The sequence below is a fragment of the Cupressus sempervirens genome, chromosome 2 (genome assembly GCF_028749045.1).
Source record: "Cupressus sempervirens isolate cs-2001-9-10 chromosome 2, ASM2874904v1, whole genome shotgun sequence".
In the NCBI taxonomy this organism is placed as follows: Eukaryota; Viridiplantae; Streptophyta; class Pinopsida; order Cupressales; family Cupressaceae; genus Cupressus; species Cupressus sempervirens.
Window position 1 is genome coordinate 512599660 of NC_143119.1, and position 13429 is coordinate 512613088.

A 13429-nucleotide genomic window follows, 5' to 3' on the forward strand; every position below is an offset into this window, starting at 1 on the left:
TCATATCAGTTTGGTTTTTAGGAAAATAATATCACGATATGTTAAGAGGAATGCTTTGGATAATAACACCTTGGAAGACGATTGTACAATTATGTGTAGTGCTCCTCATTTTGATAGGATTGATGAGGGAATCAAGAATCTAGTCATATTATTTTGTAATCATAATACCTATCCTTCACCAAATAGTAGAGATGTTATTAGATATAGGATTGTAACTAATTAATATGAACATTATACAAGACATTGGTTTGACACAACACAACATGAAATGTATGTGTTATTTTGTAGTTCAAATCCTAATATAAATAATGGAAAAATATTGATTGAAAGATCAAAGCCATATCATGTGAGGACAAACAAAGTGTTTAAAATTTCTTGTTGTCATTATCATATTAAATTTCATCTCCACTATTAGGTTTTTTGAATGATTGTTGAAGACACTTACGGTTTTGAATATGCTCCTCCTAGTAGATGAAGCAAGTTCATCTTGTCCATTTTATGTAACAAAAGATATTATATAATTAGTCAAATAAATTGCATAAAATTAATATGTGAATCATTGTAATGAAAACATACATGTTTAGAATTTCTTTAAGAGTGGATTTGTGAAAGGTGGACATGATGTTGTTGGAGCTTGCATGAAATGTGTTGTACAAAGTATCAAATGAATTATCATAGAGTTCATATAAAAGATGCACACAATTTTTTTGAATGGTGTAAGACACATTTCACACTAAATGAGGCTGACACATTACCAAGAATGAGTCAAGCGATACCTTATAGAATTTTTTTTGAGATAACAAGTATGCATTGTGCTTGTAAATTATACATGTATCACACACACACACACACAAACATTTTTTTTTAAATTTTACATTCATTATTCACTACATATACATGAGTTTAGGTGTGGATCATAAAAATATGAATGGTTGGAAGAGGATAGTGTTAGGGTTTTAAAACTACCAGGCAAAAAAATACTTGATACCAAGATGCAGGGGACAAAACTTAGTCTAAAGGTTAGCTACTTCCTATATTCAAATGAGAATTCTTTAGATTTGGACCCAACATTAATAGAACCATAGGGATTTTGTACACTTCAAGCTCTGTAGGGCTTAGATGGGTGCACCTTAGGGATGAAATGACTAGATGCTTGATATTATTTTCACAATTTACTCATTAATATTCTTTTTCTTCCAAAAATCAATCCCTTATAGAAGAAATGGTCAAAATTCTTCTTGAATTTGTAAATAGCTCTTGATTATAGCAGCTACCTATGACACACAAAGAACTATTCCAAATAAGTGCTGACTAACAGTTTTAATCTTCAAACAATAAAGTAAAAGTTGGTTTGATTTTAATTTTATGCTTCATGCAACCCCACAATTTCTTCAATATGCAACTGATTAATAGTGTGAGGCCTCGCCCCAACCCATCATAGCATAGTGATACATTACTATTATTTTGATACTCACGACTTGAGATGTTGAGACATTATCAGATGCTTTCAACATATTATATTATTTCATGTTGTGTGATGTTACTTTCAGATATTTGATGTTGTCATTTAATGTTTTATGTATATGTATGTTGATGAATTAAGTAGGATGAAAGAAACCCTGATTGATGTATATTTCAAATTATGTGAATTTCTAATACGTATATACATATGTGCATGTGATTTTATGGGACTACTGATGTGTGCAATGAGTGTGCAGATATTTTAGCTGAGAAATTTGATGGAGGAACAAAACTGATCCCTATGTGCTCATTGTGGAAACCTTGTTGTTTGTAATTCAAGAATTTTATTTTGAGATGTGTGAATGTGTCTTTCTGTGATCAGTAATTGTTAATGTTCTTACTGTGTTCTTTTAGTGTCGCTTGACACTCGTGAATTTTCTTATGTTCTTTAGCATGCTAATTAGGGTTAGTTATGTAACCTTTGGACCTAAGTAAGATTAAGTTAGTGTCTTTTTGCTTATTTGGTTCTTAATCGAGTTTAGTCACCCTTAATCTAGATTAGTGCTTAATCTATATTTTTAGAGTTGTTAGATGGTCTTAATTATTTCTTAGCTTTTGTTTGGTTCCAAACCTATTCCTAAGGCTTTCTAACATGAAATATTTATTCCCAAAGGGTATGGGTATGGGTTGGGAGTCTTTTCCAACCCCTAAGCCTCTTTTATTGACTTTTTAGATCACTCGAAAAGTCTCTTTTTTACCTTTGTGCGAAAATTGACTATGGCTACCATGAGTTGCATCACCTCACCTCCACTTAGTGGTTAACCATAGTATGGGTTGAGTTAGGAACTTCTAGATTTGTAGGTGGGTGGGAGAAGTTATTGTTTTTTTTGGTGGTTGAGTTTGAGGCTTATTTAGAGGCCCTTCTTGGAGTAGTTTAGATTGTTACCCAATCTCTACTTTTAGAGAGGAGTCTTGGAAGAGTGAAGGAAGGAAAGGAAAAGCTCTACTCAAATTGTTCATTTTCCATTACCTATTTGTGAAGGTAGGAGTTCTTCATCTTCCTAGTTTAGATTTTTCATGCTTGTTTCATGCTTATGCTTTGTTGTTGTTTGAATGCTTATATGTATGTTGGGTATGCTGGGAAGATTTGAAAACCATGTTTTTTGAATGTTTTCCTTTCATGTTTATATTTGAATTTTGTGGTTTTCTTGTATGGGTATTTTGGTATTACCCACCCTTGGATAGGGCAGAAGTGACCAATTTTGGGAAAGGTCTTTTTAGTTGGACTCTAACTAGTGTAGAGTCTCTTCTCAGGATGAGAAGAGGGAGAGAGGGTAGGGTGTTATGGGCCCCTACCTGTCAACACAAACCTCATATGAGTATGGCATGTTAAAATGGAAGAATAGAAGTTCTTGGCTTATAGCCCCAATTAGGCATCTATTTTGGTATTGTGCCTGACTTCTCCTGTTGGAAGAATCCGCCTTACCCTAGTTTTGATTCATTGTGAATCCTATTGTGAAAATCTTGTATGAATATGCATGTTTGATTGTCTCTTGGTCATGGTTGTTGACACCTGATCAGATTCTGTTCCCTCCACGGTTCTTAGAAATGTGTTGCAAAAAATGATGTGAAACCCTTGATGAGGGTCATGAAAGAAATTCAATTACATTGTTGTAAATTTTGGGATTGGAATCCTATGTATTTTTTTTTTCAAAAACTTTTTGTAATGGCAACGACGTCGAGTTTTTTTTTGGGTTCTTTCCCGGTTGAGCCTTTGAATCAGGTTTGCCAATAAAGTGGTGATTTGAGTAATATTGCTATCATGAGATTTAATCGTATTTTTAATTATATGGATGCACAACAAAAATAGGATGGAAATGATGTTGATTCAATTAGGCAAATCTCAAGTTTTCTTATATGTTGGAAACGAAATTTTTATTATGAATGAAAGATTAGTTTTTGTGATTATTGGAATTAAATCAATTCTTGCATTGTGGATTAAATGGTTATCTAAATCTCTTGGCTTATCTAATTGCTAGTAGTTCTATTAAATGTACTTAAAAAAATAAATATAATTCTCTCCTTGGTTATTAAATCAATGGAAAATTCTATAAAAAAAAGTTTCAAGAGAGTAAAAACTCTCTGTCTTTTGTATGGAAAAAGAAATTGTTACCTTTTTGGTAACAGAGAATCTAAAAGATTCTCTCATTATTCTTTTTGTTTCTTATTGAATGTTATATTTAATATGAAAAAATAATAATAAAATAGCCATAAAAAAAAGAAAAAGAAAATATAAACTAATTATCCTAATATCTTTTCTTACCTATAAAACTTTATGGATTTAATGCATACACATCTCCCCATGGTGGACGTCAGTTGTGAAGTTACATTTTAAAAGGTTTTATTAAAAAGTCTTTGGCAAAGTCAAAGTGCCTTGATGGGAGGGTGACGTTGTACACTCGAAAGTGTCACACTCTAAACCCTTCTATCCAAATGATTCCATGAGTTTGGAATGCTTGGATGCCGGCTTAGAGCTCCCTATCCACGGAGTGCAAGAGAGTGTATTTCAAGTTCAAGGGCTCTCAAATGAGCCTTAGAGATACTCTTCTTGCTAGTAAACCATGCAATGGGAGGTTCCAAAGACAAGATGCAAGAATGCAAATGTCCCAAGGAGTTCCTCAAGGATGCAATTCAAATGAAGATTAAGCTAGAATGAGATGCAAAGTGGAGCTATGCTAAAACATGTATGAGAGTGTTACAATACCATTATTAAGCTATGTGAGATTAAGCTACATTCAAAAATGAAAGCTAAGCTAAGCTAGAATGCCATGGATGAGAGAATGTAGACAAGAAAGAGAAGTTCTCCACAAAGCTCCAAAGAAACCTATTAGAAAACCTGCAGCATAACAATATTCAAATGATGGATGGATTGAGGGGGAAAGCTCTCTCCCTTTTAAAGATGTATGGACGGTAGAGATCAAGATGAAGATGGTGGATGATCAACGGTGGAATTTGAAAAGAGGAGTGATCCATGTGCACACACAAATCAACCAATAGAATATAAGTTGACTTGTCATATAAGACAAAACTCACAAAGCCTTTTCTTTTAATTGCAAAATAGAAAAAAGACTTTATGTGTGCACTTTAAGTGGGTTAGAAGAATGGGGTCTTTTATTTAATTAAAAGGGGACATGTTCTTTTAATCAAATAATGAACTTAGGATAGCATAGTCAAACTATAGGTTATAATCAAATAAATTGATTATTAGCAATTTGGTCTAGGTAAATGATTAAATTAATTTAGCCAAAATGCTGAGAAGGGGGCTAATAGTCTAGATGACCATTTTTAGGTGATTACATTTGCCCCTCTTTGACTAATGCGTGATCGATCTGGGAACACATTATGTCAAAGAAAATCGAAGCCAAGTAGGCGATGATAGATATAGATGTCTAATTCCGAAGAGTGAAATGCAGAAATAGATAGCAAGTCCTGAATGCACAGCCTGATAGCAGTAGTACTGAACACTAGGAAGAGATGATGTTAGAATTCAAGAAGAATACTAACACTTAGAAAAGCAAATAGAGTGAGAGCAAGTGAGAAGATCAAACAAATGCTCCTAAGTAGTGATAGAGTATTTATGCCCCCTCGGGATCGAAATTGAAATGAGGTAAGGGGACGCAAAAACTGGCTAGAAATGAGAAAATTAGAATATAGCAATGTCCAAGATGACAGATAGATGATTAGAACCCAAAAATGACTATATAAAAAAATTGATAAAATGCCCCAGTTTGACTAGAGTTGACCTTGAAGGATATAGCATAAAAATAAGGTCAAAATGAGTAGAAAGGTGATTTTAGATATGAAATAGTGAATTTAAGTAGATATGAAGTATGGAAATGATGAAGACATGAAGAAATGAAGATGCCCCAGTGATGATTCAGAGATTAGACCTCAAAAGGTCAGCTAACTGCTCAGAAGAAAGTAGAATTTTAAAAGACAATTTTGACCATCAAGATGAACTCAAATTTGGATTTTGATCCCGAAAATGAATCCAGGATGTTGAAATTATTTAAGAGGTCAAAACTTTATATAATGTGATGATAAGATAGAAAAGAGATGAAGCGAAAGATTAAGAAGGTGAAAAGACATGAACAAGAAGAAAGTAAAGAAATATATGAAAGGAGTTAGCTGATATGTCCACAAAAAGATGAAGAGAGAGCTCTCCCCATATGCAAGAATGCAAGACTAAGCTAGAAAATGAACCTAAAATGCAAGCTAACATGCAAAGTGGTTTACCAGCAAGAAGTGCATAACATTTAGACTCTTAATTTCATCATTGAGCATTTATTAGGGACATCATGAGATCATACAACCATCACTAGTATAACTATGAGGATATGAATATGATCGATATTAGATAGGTATGTGGAAATCCAATCTAAGCATCAGAGACATGTAAGTCAAGATAACTACACGATTAGATTCCCTAAGTTTAATTTAGCAAGATTACACCTGTATCAAGGCATAAGCACCAGGATAAACCTTGAGTGTGATCTTGCAAAACAATCAAGGATGATACATTTATAAGTCAAAGTGTTGAATAGGACAAGCATGAATGCTTACAACACTATAGACAAACAAAAGTATACCCACAAGCAGAAATCAAGAAGACATGCCCCATGCCCCCAGTCTTCTAGTCAATGACATCCTCGAAAGACTATTAGGGATGGAACACATGGCAAAGAAATCATCATAGACAACACACAAAGTAGATAAATGTCAGCATAGCTCAGTCGTTTAAGTGTTAAAGTGTGTGTGTGTAAGTCACTTGGCCATTTCTTCAAGACTTGATTCTGATTGTGAGAAATATCGCGACATCAGAGACCGTAGGTAAACTATCTATAAAGTGTTGAAAAACACTTGATGTCAAAGTGGGGGAAGTGTTGAGAAACACTATTTTGTGAGTTGTCAAAGAAACCCTAATGCACAAGAATACCTCAATAGGCTAAGTAGCTATGCCCCCAAGATGAGGACAAGAAACAATTCCAAGCTAGGAAATGTGTAGCAAAATAGGTGATTGAGATTGATAGACATAGGTGCAAGGGTTTCAAGTAGCACCTATTTCCAAGTTTTCACCACTTTGACAGATTTTTTTTTCCTTTTTTTTTTTTTTTTTTTTTTTGGGTGATACATCAAAGTGAGGTTTTCACTAAGATGATCATTTTTTCAAGACATTTTTTGATTTTTAGGATTTTTTCAGCATCATATATGATTTTTTATGGAATTTTTTAGAAGGTTTTAGATATCACTAGTTCTCAAGCAAGATCACATCATTTTCTCCCAATGTCTAGCAAGGTATAGGATATGATGGAGAAATGAGCCAGTGGATAAGCAAAGATGGATGAAAAAAGAGTATGAAGCAAGTGAAAGTGATCCTTAAGGACTGACTCCTCAAGAGTACCCAAGCTAGGGAAAGAGGTAAAATAGTCATATGAAGCATGTTTTGGATAAGCAATGGAAGAAATGAGCAAGCTAGCATGTAGGATAAGCAGTGAAGCCAACAAGTGAGATAGCATGAAGCGTGTAGTCCAAAAGAGTAGCCATGACAAGAGACCTATGAGAACCATATTTCATTTATTATGATCAAGACCAAGGGGTCAACTAGATAGTATAGCAATGGGATAGAGCAATAAGAATAAAGCTCAAGATAGAGGTGATGAGTGAATGGGAGAGAACAATAGAAAATTTGGTAGATAAGATAGCCAATATGCAAAGATAGCTCTACATTGTCAAGATCAAAGAGAGAAGAGGGGATAGATGGATGATGGAAGAATTATGCTTGATGCCTGTTTGCCAGGTTTTCATCATGGTACTTATCCAAGGTACCACAAGATGTAGTTTTCACCATAGGATAAATTTATTTCTCTTTAATTTTGCTACCAAAGTGCCACAAGAAGTAGTTTTCACCAAGGCACATTTTCATTTTTTTTTCTTTTTTTGCTTTTTTCTTTTTCTTTTTTTTTTGATTTTTTTTTTTTTTTTTCCTTTTTTGAATTTTTAAAAAGAGCTGAAGCTATTTGAATGATAGTGCTCCTATAGAAAAGATAAGTCATGATAAGCCGAGACCATAGACTAGTATGTTCAAAGATGTTGATAGGGTGATGAAAGAGAAATGGTAGTAGGAAGAATATATGGAGGATAAGAGTTCATGTATGGAAAGTAAGTGTAAGATTTAGAGGATTTCATGAGGATAGCTGAAATATTGGACAAGATCAACATTGACACACACCTTGAAGGGTATTGGAATGATGGAGGAATCATGGATGAAATAGCTTGAGATTTAGATGTATGAGCTGGTAGAAGAGATTTGGAAAAAAGTGGAGTGGAAGGCTTTGGAATATTTTTGGAAGAAGATGGAATGGAAGCCTTTGGAAGCTTGAATGTCAACTTTGAAGTATTTTCAATATTCAAGTCTTTTAAAAGAGACTTGGGAATCCACATAGCTTTAGATTTTCCTTGTTTTTTGGGTGCTTGAGAGTGCATTTGTATAATGATGGATTTAGGAACCCATATTTTCTTTGGTTTAGCTCTTTGAGTAGTGGACCTTTGCGGTCTTTTTTGTGCATTCTCCTTCTTAGCATTCACATGTCGATTAGATGGGACATAGTGATCTTTATTTTTCAATGGATTCTTATGTTTATTCTCACTTCCAAAGGACTTGGGATCTGTGGATGAATAAGGATGATATGACTGGTTTAGATGTATAGATGGGTGAAAAGTCATCAAGGATGAGTGTTTTTGTTGATCTTGAGGTATTATAGTAGAGCTATGGAATGAGCTAGGAGTGGAAAATGTAGAAGATGAAGGAACATAAGGTCCCAATATAGATGGAAGGTTTGAAGGCTTTAGATTTGATGGATAAGGACCAAGGATAGACTTAGGAGATGCAAATGGATAGTGAAAAGGGATATCAACATCTTTAGAGTGAGCAACGTGGTCAAAGCCATCAATAGACTCATGAGTACCTTTGATAGGAACAACATTTTTAATAGTAGCACTTGAAGCTTGAGCACAATTTTGAAGTGGATATGGAGAAGTAGAACATGAGAATTTGCTTTGATCTTGACAAGTAGCCTTGGATAGCATATGAAGAGAACTTTTCTCATAATTTTTAGTAAGCTCAAGGGAGATAATGGAAGTGGTATCTTCATCATACTTAGGAGGTGGACAAGATATAGGATATGGAGGGGTGAAATTTTGAAAGAGATGAAAGGGTGCTTGATCTTGATCTTTCTTGACATTTATAGCTTTTTCTTTTTGAGAGTCCTCTTGACATGGAGCCATTTCTAAGGACAAGGGAGAATGAAGAGTGAATGGAGTAGTGCTTGGATTAGGCATAGCAGTGCATGAAGGTTGAGAATGTTTAGGATTAGTAGCATGGAAAAGGTTTGCAGCAAAGTGAAGGTTGGCTTGAGTTTCTTTTAGAGATAGCCCTTGAGGATACACATAGTCAATGTGGAAAGCAATAGGTTCTTTATTTGATGGAGTCATGTTGGAAATCTTTGAAGTGTTGGGAGATGCACGAGTGTTGGAAGAAGTGGAAGATGTAATGGAGCCACTACTAGACATAGGTTCATTAATGTAATCTTTCTCAAGAAAAGTATCCTCATCGCATGAATCATTAGAGGTTCCAATAATTCCATTATCAATAAGATCTTGGATTTTATGTTTTAGCTCAATGCAATCTGAAGTACTATGCTCATTATGTTGATGATAAGCACAATAGATATCCAAGAATGGGTTTCCATATGAGCTAGACTTAGGTAACATGATGATTTTATTGCCAAGAAGGTTTTGCAAAGTGTCATCATAAGAATCTTCCAAGGGAGCAAAAGTTCTATCAAAAATATGTCTAGAGTCCTTTTGTTGTTTCTCATGTGAATGGTATGCATCCATGTCTTCATCATTATCTTGGTCAAAGATAGGTCCATCATGAAATTTTAGCATAGGCTCAAAGGAGGTATTACTTGCTTGTTCTCTAAAGAGGTCTTTAGATCTAGAAGATGAAGACATTTGATGTCTTGAAGTAGAGCATGTAGACCTAGAAGAAGAGGATGACCTCAAAGAAGGTGACTCACATGCATGTAAAGACCTTAAGGAAGATTCATGTAATGATGCAATCTTCTCCTCCAACCTTTTCTCAAGTTTAGACTTCATTTCTATCATGCGCTTAGAGAGATGAAGGTAAGAAAGATCATTTGTCTCTTCTAGTTCTTTGTATTGTGCATATAGATCTTGAAACTCTTTAGTGACATGGAGGATATCATGATCATCTAGATTTAGTTGAAGTTTGGTAGCACAAGGTTTAGATCCCATAGTTTTAGATGCAAAGCCAAGCATAAAAGAGCCTAGAAGATAACTGTATGTTGAAACTATAGGAGGTAGAGTGTTCACTTGCCAAGATAGTAGAGAGAGATTAAAGTGACTTGTCAAACAATATGTCCAAGAAACTTACGACATGAATGACTCAAGTCAATAGCTAGGCAAGATGCCCAAATAGCCAAATAGATAGAGCAAGCGGGGTGACAAGTGAACAACTCTCCAACCCAAGAGTGTAGTCAAGAAATCAAGACAACCATTTCAGCAAAAAGATAACTAGCAAGTGGACATAGACCATGAAGATAGAAAGACCAAGAGCACTAAGACCAAAGAGCCACTTCAAGCATGTTCAAAAACTAGAGACATAGCAAATCAAAGTCAAATGATGAGACTTCCCTTAGCAAGCAACAAAAAAAAAATGTTAAGACTTGGTTGACAAAGTTTGACAATAGTTGATAACATAGCAAGTTTGATGTTCAAAAGCAATTTCTTTCCAAGCAAGATAGTGACACATGGAGTAGTCTTCAAACAATCAAGCAAGGGACAAAGCAACCTTGCATGATACAAGCATATGTGACGTCTCAAAAGAATTCCCTAGAATTATCGTCATGTGTATGTTCAAAAGATTTTCACAAGTATACCACATTCGAGAACACATCAAGCAATATCTACCTAGAAGTCATGGCTCATTACTCAACAACTTGGCCCACGCTTGATGCTCCTTTGCCTCACACCAAGTGGTTTCCCACAAGAGATATTGGCTTTGTCATGGAAGTGCCATAAGCACAACCAAGGGAACACATATGGTGAGTGTAAAATCTTGGGGTGATCCGAGTAGTCCACTAGGATCGATCCTTGCACCAAGAAGTTGAGCAGCTAAAAAAGGTAGTTACTAACTCAGGGTGTTTAGATAGGGCTTCCGTTCATAGTGTTCCTCTTGCTCCCAATTACGGGACACCTCACCTTGCGATGAGTAACCGATCTCGCGATCACAAGAGTACCTTAAGCATTTTTGCCTAGTGATCTCCCTATGGTCGAAATCCCATAAGCGATCACACTAGGCGAAGATAAACACTACGTCTACCAAGGTTTTGTGTCCTTGATAGCCTTGAGTTTATAGTGGGTTGGAAGAGCCAGGTAATCGGCTTGTCCCCACTTGGGTCGTTCCTCTCAGGTTGTCCGAGAGCAGGCCCTCTAAAGGATTCTAACTACACAAAGTGGATCAAATTTTGGAAGTCAAGATTTCTGGTTCACCACAAGGGTGAAGAGCATACTCTCCTATTCCAATCAGTTTCTCCCAAACACGCCAAGAAGATTCAGTTACCCCTTGCTTTTCAAACCAAACGGCAAGTCAAGATTTTTGATTCACCACAAGGGTGAAGAGCATACTCTCCTATTACCAAAAGACTCCAATCACAAGTTTTATGTGCCTATGAAAAATGAACAATTATTCAATGCCACACATGAAAACAAAAAAGCAAGAAATTTTGGGTTTTTATGCTTTGGGCAGCCCTGCAAACAATCGTTAGTAGCCCTTGTGCATTTGAAGCTTTGACATGCGTTCTTTTTATGCAATGTTTCAATTTTTTTCACAAGGATGGCAACCTGAAATCACAACTTGTTAGCAAAAAAAGTTAGTGTGAAATAACATAAAAATCTGCAATAAAAAGTGGTGAGTTTCTTCAAAAATCTAATTTATCTTCCAACCAAGTACATGCAAAGAAAGTGCAAGTTAATCACAAATGCTTTCATTTTTACTCTTTGGTTTTGACCTAGTCAACAAGATTGGACTTTTTTCCTATGATTTCATATTCAAAAATGAAAATAAAAAGAAAAGATCCCTATTAAAAATTAGAGAGCTTTCCAAAAATGCAAGAAATTTTAAAAAATCTCTTCATTTGCTCCCTAGAGATTGATTTTGTCAAAACAGGCCAAATTTATCAAATCGAGTTTTTGATCCTTAATACGATCTCAAAAGTAAAAAAAAAAAGAAATAACCCCCACTAGAATTCAAAAATATTTCTGAAAATGTAAGTTTTTCCAAAAAATGCGCTGATTTGCGATCAAAAACGGCTTTTTATGAAAACTAAAGAAAAAATCATAACTTCCGAAAATCACATCAAAATGCTCTAAAAATCGGACTGAGACATTTTGAGCATATACCCAACCTACAAAAAAAATTTTAGAACCAAACTCCAAGCGGTTTAAAAGATATGATCAAATCTTTAAACCAACTAAGTTTTTGGCCTTAAAACCAAAGTGATAATTCTACAAAAGCATTTGATTAGATCCAATATGCTGCTGTAAAAAACCAGAGATAAAAAATGAAAGCAAATGGAGCTAGAACTTGATTCAAGCCCCATGGTGGGCGCCAAAAATGTACACTCGAAAGTGTCACACTCTAAACCCTTCTATCCAAACGATTCCATGAGTTTGGAATGCTTAGATGCCGGCTTAGAGCTCCCTATCCACGGAGTGCAAGAGAGTGTATTTCAAGTTCAAGGGCTCTCAAATGAGCCTTAGAGATACTCTTCTTGCTATTAAACCATGCAATGGGAGGTTCCAAAGACAAGATGCAAGAATGCAAATGTCCTAAGGAGTTTCTCAAGGATGCAATGCAAATGAAGATTAAGCTAGAATGAGATGCAAAGTGGAGCTATGCTAAAACATGTATGAGAGTGTTATAATACCATTATTAAGCTATGTGAGATTAAGCTACATGTAAAAATGAAAGCTAAGCTAAGCTAGAATGCCATGGATGAGAGAATGTAGACAAGAAAGAGAAGTTCTCCACAAAGCTCCAAAGAAACCTATTAGAAAACCTGCAACATAACAATATTCAAATGATGGATGGATTGAGGGGGAAAGCTCTCTCCCTTTTAAAGATGTATGGACGGTAGAGATCAAGATGAAGATGGTGGATGATCAACGGTGGAATTTGAAAATAGGAGTGATCCATATGCACACACAAATCAACCAATAGAATATAAGTTGACTTGTCATATAAGACAAAAGTCACAAAGCCTTTTCTTTTAATTGCAAAATAGAAAAAAGACTTTATGTGTGCACTTTAAGTGGGTTAGAAGAATGGGGTCTTTTATTTAATTAAAAGGGGACATGTTCTTTTAATCAAATAATGAACTTAGGATAGCATAGTCAAACTATAGGTTATAATCAAATAAATTGATTATTAGCAATTTGGTCTAGGTAAATGATTAAACTAATTTAGCCAAAATGCTGAGAAGGGGGCTAATAGTCTAGATGACCATTTTTAGGTGATTACATTTGCCCCTCTTTGACTAATGTGTGATCGATCAGGGAACACATTATGTCAAAGAAAATAGAAAGCCAAGTAGGCAGTGGTAGATATAGATATCTGATTCCAAAAAATGAAATGTAGAAATAGATAGCAAGTCCTAAATGCACAGCCTGATAGCGATAGTACTGAACATTAGGAAGATGATGTTAAGATCCAAAAAGAATTTTAACACCTAGCAAAGCGAATAGGTTGAGAGCAAGTGATAAGGTCAAACAAATGCTCCTAAGAAATAGATAATAGTCTAGATGACCATTTTTAGGTGATTACAGA